Raw genomic sequence first — 8650 nt, 5'->3', positions numbered from 1 at the left:
TAGGTAATTATGTCTGTTGCATAAATTTAATTAATCTCAACCATGATGGGAAAATGCAGAACAAATATCTCACCATCATGAGAATTTATAAACTGCTTGCAGAGATTATTGGTAAACACCATTAAAATATGAAACAGGATATTGCAACTAAACGACTGTGAATGCCAGAAAAAGGGGAGTAATTGCACAATTGTACATCTGTATTTGAAAAGATAATTAAAATAACTTCTTATATTATGGGATTGTTTCATTATAAAATACACAGCAGATTATCCAAACATTAAAACCAGTCACTCTTTAACAAATGTTTGACTGACAGAAACATTCTGACAACATACACACAGTTGTCCAAGGTATTGAGAATCTACACAGACAACCTACACACAGATGTGTGTATTTTAGACTTGTGCGCAGATTAAAAATCATGGAAATATGCATTAATCACAAGAGAAGTGTTGACTACCAACGGTCAGAACATGAGGTGGTGAACGGTTTTAATCTGTCATTGTGGGAGGCCTGAAGGTTCTTTTTCTGGCTCTGCCCTTCTTCAGATAAAGACTCTAAGTCAGTCTGTCTGATAATTGATCACTGGATCTAAGCCACTTCTATCCTCACACATGTGACCATGAATGATAATAAAAAAATTATTCAGGAGTCATTTTTTGTTCCGACTCTACCAAAGAGGACATATCCCACTAAGCCTCAAGCTTAACCTGCAGTCAAACTGCTGCCTGTGAGCTTTTTTGCAAAGCTGTCATATTCACATCAATGCATTTGCAGTGCAAAGAAATCACTTAATAAGATTTAGAAAGGTTTTGCAACACATGGCAGCCGTTACCATATTTATTGTTCTAATGTATCGAGCCATTATGTTCATTTGACCAAATTTGTTGCTTTTTTTTTCCTGCCTGCAGTGTCTCAATTGCTAATGGCTGCTTTGGCATGGAATGTGTTGTGTGTATACAGCTCCTCACCAGAGGAGAACATATTGATTTCTGAGTGACCTGTTTTTCCTCAAATGCCTCTGTGAGGTCAAGCTGTTGTGGCAAAGCAGCAGGGTAGTTAGCACTGGTGAGTCACAGGGGGAAAATATATAGTTGTCAAATACTGAGAGTGGCTCCAATTAGCAGCATTTTTTGTCAATAGCCACAACATTTTAAACACAATCGCCTTTGAACTGCTTCATATTGAATGCAGTCATCTCAAATCACTGAATACATACAGAAACAAGGAAAATAAATGAAAGTTCCTCCAAGATTCTCCTCAGGATGTGAATTTCTCCCATTCATAGTCATTTTTCCACCCACCAGCATGTTCATGTCCACCATTAATGTTGCAGTTCCTCTTCAACTTGTGAAGTAGAGGAGATTCTTTGCCCATCACTACTGCTGAGATATACTCTGCTGAAATATATAATATATATACTCCAAACAAGGTGTGTTTATGAGCACAAAAATGGTCCACTTGTATCAGGAGACAGTGGTACAAGACGATACCCGTGTTGGGAAAAGAGGGAAATCTTACCCTGTTAAAGAAAATACAAGTCTTGTAAACAAAGCAGGTATGATGAGACACAGGTCGATGCATGGAAACTGGTTGAACTGGCCTTTTCACACCATTGGCTGTGTGTTTTGGGTCGTCTAACCTGAGCTACCCCTTTCAGGAAGATGAAGTGGATTCTCTTGCATCAAGGATTGCAGCAGTTTCATCCGAACTCATCTGAAGTGAAGGATGTAGGTTTGACATTACAACCTGACATCCCAGGGCTCATGGAGAGTTATGGAACTTAAGAAGAGGGAAAAGTTCCCAAACAATGGAAAATCTGCCAAATCATTGACTCCATTGTTTGACTCCACTTATTTATAGTCAGCATGTTTCACACATGAAGATGATTAAGTTCCAATAATGCTCCACCATGACTGATGATCATCTGGAAGCCTGCCTGAGCATGGCTACCAGCAGTTATGATCTGGACTATGTTCATGCCGTTATGAAAGGGACACCAACATATTGTGTGTATATGTCAAATGTTTTATATGTGCGGGGGATCAAAGTAGATCTAAGGTGGGAAAATAGAGTGTCCTTGTAATAAACAATGTACCAGCGTAAAAACATCTTAAGAGTGTGAAGAAATTGTAAGGGCTCTTTTTCTCTCTAGCTCACTAAAATAATGCAAAGCTTTATGATGGGCTGCGGCTGTCAATAAAAGTTCCAAAAAAGGTTACACATATAAGGCTAATTAAAAATCCTTGTAATCAGCCTGTTAAATGCTACCTCTGCCTGAAGGTTTCATCACTGAGACTCACCCGCGTGGGCAGCTGTGAGATGATTTATTAAAAAATACAAGAGATCGTACACTACAGAACACCTGGCTGCATATTTATCCACAAGGGATGGGTTTCAAGCCTCCATTTGATTGAAGGTTATTGTAGGAATGGAAGAGACCTTCAGAGCTCCTTACTAGTGTATCTAACGATGACATCACTACGTTGCTGAACATAAACTTCTTTTTGACCAAAGAGCCACGGAGGAGGTTATTGCCAGCCTGTGTCACCAGTTAGTAACACTTTAATTTTCAACAGCTCCCTGATTAAAGACAAACACTTCAAAGTCAAACGTTTTCATGCAAACTTGAAGCAGCTTTGATCAGAAGACGTCTGCTTTCCGCGCTGCAAGAAATACACCTCGTGTGGTGTTATCGCCACCTATTTGGTTATTCACAGAAGACGATCGCTTCAAATAGGAGTCGCATAAAGAGCGCACAAAGGAAAGCTGTCATGAGTTCAGCGCATTTTCAGAAGTGTACTTAATTAAAGACCAGACCAGGCCAGACCACGCACCATGTGTTTGAGACCTATTTGACGGTAACACGCGTTCTCCAGGCAACTTCCTATCATGCCAATTATTTCTAACATATTGCACAAAGCCCACTTTCTGTGTGTGTGTGTGTGTGTGTGTGTGTGTGTGTGTGTGTGTGTGTGTGTCTGCAGCCAGGAACTGACCTCAGTGCTCACCATCCCCCTGCCAATCCCAACACAGCGTAATAAAAGGGTTGGGCTGCGATAAAGAATAGAGCAGAAGAGGTAGAGAAATGATGAAGCGTGATAAGGCAGACATGCAGGATTAACCCAGTTTCTTTATGAAAGCCTGCTGACTTTTTACTGTAGAGATCCATCAGAAGTCGGTTTTCCTTCCACTAGCCCAGGTTCTAAAACTTTCCCCCCTACTTTGCTGATAAGGTGCCCCCAAACTCAACCTATCAACAAAAAAAGTAGCTGCCTCTTTTTTTACCTTATGGGTAAAAATGAAGAAACATAGATGCAGAACCTCAACGTCAAAGTCAGTTCATGTTTAATATGAACTGACTTTTTGATTGGAAATCTGTTAAATCCTCCGATTTCATGCCTCTTCAGTGCAGGATGACGGTATTGACCGGCCGGCCAGCTGTTCTCAGAGGATTGACAGCAGGAGATGAGAGCAATCACAACAAGCAGAAAAAGAGGAAATGAGAAAGATTCCTCCATTCTCTTTTAAGATGGTTCCATGTGAAGAAACATCAGAGCTGTACTAGTCTGCCGAGATTCAAACTTACTGTCCTGCAACGCTGGCTCCGACTTCCTTTCCTCTTTTGTGAATATTTATATGTTAATTTGAAACTTTGTCTTTTCATCATCAAGAAACATGGAGCTGGAAGCTTTGCTGCACTTTCAGTCTAAATGAATAGATAATAAAATATCATATATCTGTTCTGCTCACAAAGACTGTGGATTTTAATTGATTGAACAATATTGAATCCTTTGGAAAATAACTGCTAAAATTTTTATCAAACCCTCCACTAGACTTTAGAAGAGAAAAAAAAAACCTCTCTGATTGCCAGCACCTCCTCTCTAATATTTGGTACATAGAGGTTTTAACTGGACTCCTATATATAGAGTGGAGAAATGGTCCATTTTTGAAGTTCTGGGCACCAGAAGAGAAATTAAACATGCCTGAGATTAGTTTAAGTGAATAAAGGGGCTGAGGGTGAACGCTCTTAAATAATATTAAAATATCATCTTAATGCTGCAGTATTATCTAATATATTTTGGGGGATTTTTGTGCTTTCAGGCTTTTAATAGATATTACCATTTTCCTCGTATCCCTCTTCTTACTTCTGGTCCACAGTTGACACTTTCACAGTGTCTAATATGCACCGATCGATGACCAATCCACAGAGAAGATACTCTGCCTCACAGAGCGCCCACAGATCCCAGCACTGTCTAATGGGCGGTGGCGCAAATGACTTATCAATACACTCAGTTGTGCATCTTTGAGAGGAGATTCTGAGAGCGTTCTGCCCTGACGCTGGCCTTTTGTTCGATACTGGTGCAGCTAGTTCAGTTTAGTTTAGCCGTGCCAGTCTGCTTTCATCCTGGTGGCACCTCAGCAGGTCGCCATGTCAACAGCTCTGTTCCTGTTAACAGATGTCACCACCTGCTTGCTTGACATTAGTCATTAAAACCAGCTGCCTCTTATCTCAACCCGAAGCAAAGCCCTGCTGATCTGATTGTACTCTGTGAAATAACTCGAGCATCCTGTCAAACTTTAATCTCCAATTTTAATCCAGAATTGAATCTAAAGCCTCTGTTGTGTTTATTCGCTGCAGTCCCAAGTGAACTGGGAGAGGGAGCTGGGAGTTCTCCAGAATTATTCATGAAAATGTTAAAAATGTCAGATCAGATGCTTTTGACCTTCTGAGACATTATCATTTGCCAAAAGACCTGAATTAGATCAGACGTAAATATATCTACAATAAGGAATAAACAACTCTTAAAAGCTGAAGCCCGAAGGACGACTCGAGATCTTTGCAAATCGATGTTGTACCAGTGTAACTGGATTGGATCCTTTAGGTGGGAAGGGTCTGGATATGGGGCGGCACGGTGGTGTGGTGGTTAGCACTGTTGCCTCACAGCAAGAAGGCCCCGGGTTCGATCCCCGGTTGGGATTGATTGGGGACTTTCTGTGTGGAGTTTGCATGTTCTCCCTGTGCCTGCGTGGGTTCTCTCCGGGTACTCCGGCTTCCTCCCACAGTCCAAAGACATGCATGATTGGGGATTAGGCTAATTGGAAACTCTAAATTGCCCGTAGGTGTGAGTGTGAGAGTGAATGGTTGTGTGTCTATATGTGTTAGCCCTGCGATTGACTGGCGTCCAGTCCAGGGTGTACCCTGCCTCCGCCCATTGTGCTGGGATAGGCTCCAGTCCCCCCGCGATCCTCAGTGGAGGAACAAGCGGTAGAAAATGAGAGAGAGAGAGAGGGTCTGGATATGCACAATCCATGGCAGACACAGATGCTTGGAGAACCTGGCACCTGATTATAGTGGTATTCCCTCTGGGAAGTGCGATTGTGTCTGTGCTTTTCTCTGTCCGATTGACGACAGTGGAGGGCTGCCTGTGATGTTTCACAAATCCCTGTGTCACCTTCACAAATTCAGCCTCGCAGTACGTCCAAGTTTTACGTTGCCTTTGTGTATTTTGATGTAATCCTGTTATAATGAGGCATGGTAAGGCCAGCGGTTACCTTTAGTTCCCTTCGTGTCTGAATTCACACTTGTGCAGGAATGGGATGGATGAACTCGAGGAGGCGGAGCCTCGAAAATGAAGACTATTTATTTTAACAAAATCATATACAGTCATCCTGCACCAAAAACATCCTGCCAAGCCAACGGCTGCAGTTTTGCCATTTAAGATGACAAAGGAGAACGGTAAATAGTAGGAGTGGTGGACGTTTGAAGCGATGACCGTTGGTCGGCGCCGCTCTTGAGCCGTTTTCTTTATGTATGTAGTAAGGCCACCATGCAAAGTTCAGCTCCCTTATTGCTTCGTGTCCCTGTTATTTGTCCGTGAAGTTCGAAAACAACTTGGTGTTAGTTTCATGGCAGGAAAAGAGTGGAAATTGCTTCTCTATGCACGTACATCCGCTCGTTTCCTTCATTGCCTCTCCTCTAGTTTTTGTCCTTCTGAGTATCAAAGAAGAATTAAACTTGCGAAACAGCAAGTCCTTGGTTGCATTGCATCAGTAAACTATGATGTGATGCACCTGGCAACCGTTTAGTCCCTATTTCACACACTTTTAAAATCTTGCAGTATAATAAAACATGTCAGATGTGGGCGATAAAACAGGCCAAGATACAGTTCGCTACATAAATCGTCTGATTTCTCAAAGAAGTCTCGAAGAAAAACCACCGTTAAAATCAAAAAAAGATGCCTTCAGGCTCATGAATAAAAACAGTGCAATTTTGAACATTTGAAAGTGCCTTTTATATGTTTAACAAACACAGAGGAAGACAAAGTAGTTGCACGTTGCTGAGACATGATTGATGATGGCTGAAGGACAATGATGTGTTGATGATATAGTAAAATGGAAGTTCTCAGAGAACAATCTGTTGACTTTCAAAGCAATCTGGGGATGGACACTGAGCTGTTGGCGTGGAGAAAAGCCTTCATTAGTAGGGTGACAAGTTCCAGTCCAGAAATTCTGAGGAGAGTGATGATGAGCGTTGTTCTAAAACAGATGGGAACACCCATTTGTTGTTACCAATGTCTGCGATAAACACTGGCAACTGTTCTTTAGTATGGAATCAGACCGAGCAGCTGCTTCTTTTCACCACAGGAAGTAAGTCCTTAGTGCACTCACTTTGCTTTGTGTGTGTGTGTCTGTGTGTGTGTATGTGTCCTCACATTTACTACATATTACAACTTCAAAGGACTGTTTGAAAGAGAACATGGTTTTAAGGGTGAGTGTAGAGGGAGTTAGTTAGGATGGTTAGGGTTAGCGTAAGTAGTATCGAGTCCCCAGGAAGACAGAAATGTGTTGTGTGTGTGTGTGTGCGTGTGGGTGTCTGAGCAGCATGAAGCACCTTCAGCTTCAGGCTATTCTGTTTATTTTTTACTCATACATATGAAAGCTGAGCTGAGGTGTGCGCTGATTTGGCCTTTCTGCAACATGGAAAAAGGAGAGCAGAAGTCCATCAGAATGCATTCGGATGCATTTTTTACCTGGTGCTGTGAGTACAGTGCAGTCTCCTGAGCCAGCACTCTGCCCTGTCCAACACGGTGCTTTTGACAAACTGTGTCCTGTCCTTGTGTACGTAATCTAGAAAACAGTGTTGCTGTCCTTGTCATCACTCAGCCTCTGTGAGCAGAAGGGGCCCGCTTGGTTCTGTGCTCTCAGCACATCTGCAGTGCTCTAAGTAGTGTGGAAACCCGACATATTAGCAGCCCACTGCACCTGTCCATCAGGTCAAAGGTCAGGTCAAAGGTCATACCATTGACTGATGCTCTGTCCAAGACTCCCTGAATGATGTTACCATATGATTCCTTCCTGGAATATGACAATGTTTGTTGACAACTGTAGAACAGTAGAACTGGGACCCAAAAGACCAGGCTCCCATATGCTCCTCTTCGAAGAAAGATGCATTAAAGCGGTAAATGAGCACATTTCACCAAACACACGTTTTGGCGAACACGACCATCTGCAAGCTGCTGAGAGACAGGTGGAAAAAAGCTCCTTCAGTAGTAAAAACCCGCCACAGAACACTCGATAAGAAAATACGATAATGAAAGTGGCTTAAAAGTACTAAAACATCTGCTGGGTGGTTGACTCTTCCTTCCCGCTGGGTCACAGACAGATTGTTACGCCCCGTGTTGGGATCATGCCAGGACAGAGACAAGCTGATGAAGAATCACTTGAATTATGGATCAAGAACACACCGATTCTGTTGTCAAGATACAAAATGTCGACAGCTTGAGTACAGTGATGGAGGAAAAGGCTGCTGTCCCTGTCTCTGCCAAAGCACGTGCATCTGTCTCTCATGAGCATGAATGAAGCACGGGTCTCAGTCAAAGAATTTTCTCAAGGTGGGTTATATTTCTGTAAAAGCTTTGAGAACAGATCACTTTACAGATGGAACACCCTGAGGAGAACAGGGGATCATAGCGTTGTGTATTTGCATTGTGCTGCGGGGTGGGTGTTAACAGTCAGGGACGTGATCTGGCTGGAAAAGCCACAACGTAGTTAGTAAATTGTCCCATCAGGTGGATATTTTAATTATTTTTAGCAGCAGCAGTGGTAGTAAATCCTGTGAACACAACAATGTGTGATGCATGGGACAAAAAGGGAAGCTACACAACAACTAACGCACATCAGACGGTTAGCCAATCACACTGCGCTCTGTGTATGTGGGAGTCTTCATATTCTGTCCTCACCACCTGCCTCATGTATATAAATTAAGAAGTACATAAATCAGTGACTGGCCACCCAGAGGCGGCGTCTGCCAGAGTTTCCTGACTGAAACCCTGCTCTTCTAATGTTGAGTGTTCCGTATTTTCACAAACTAATCCTCAGAATGCAATTATGTCTGTTCTCAATCTGTATTTGGACAGATTGTGAAGGTGAAATGCCGTTGCTGAGCAGTGAGGGCGTCAACTCTTCCTGGCGTGTGTTCACATAAAGTTCAGGGCCAATAAAATGATTTTGATTTGTGAACAGTGTGTGTGGAGGGCATTATTGTCCTGGTAACCTGAAGTTGTGTGTTCTACATTGTGTAATGGGGTCCTTGACATCAGCTGTTCTCTCCCCCCACTATAGTATAGCCATTTTTTTTATATAT

The 8650-nt window shown here is 42.5% G+C and overlaps 1 long non-coding RNA gene across 1 annotated transcript; it reads left to right on the top strand.

The window, feature by feature from the left end:
• The first annotated feature begins 2771 nt into the window (after positions 1-2771).
• Positions 2772-3620, top strand: LOC115252443 (uncharacterized). The gene is made up of 3 exons (XR_003890891.1): positions 2772-2864; positions 2991-3083; positions 3414-3620. It is a non-coding gene; the product is annotated as an uncharacterized lncRNA (long non-coding RNA).
• Positions 3621-8650: the final 5030 nt, after the last annotated feature.

The sequence above is a fragment of the Takifugu rubripes genome, chromosome 14 (assembly GCF_901000725.2).
Source record: "Takifugu rubripes chromosome 14, fTakRub1.2, whole genome shotgun sequence".
NCBI classification, from domain to species: Eukaryota; Metazoa; Chordata; class Actinopteri; order Tetraodontiformes; family Tetraodontidae; genus Takifugu; species Takifugu rubripes.
The sequence above is the reverse complement of the archived record's forward strand: the minus strand, read 5'-3'. Positions and strand labels throughout refer to the sequence as shown.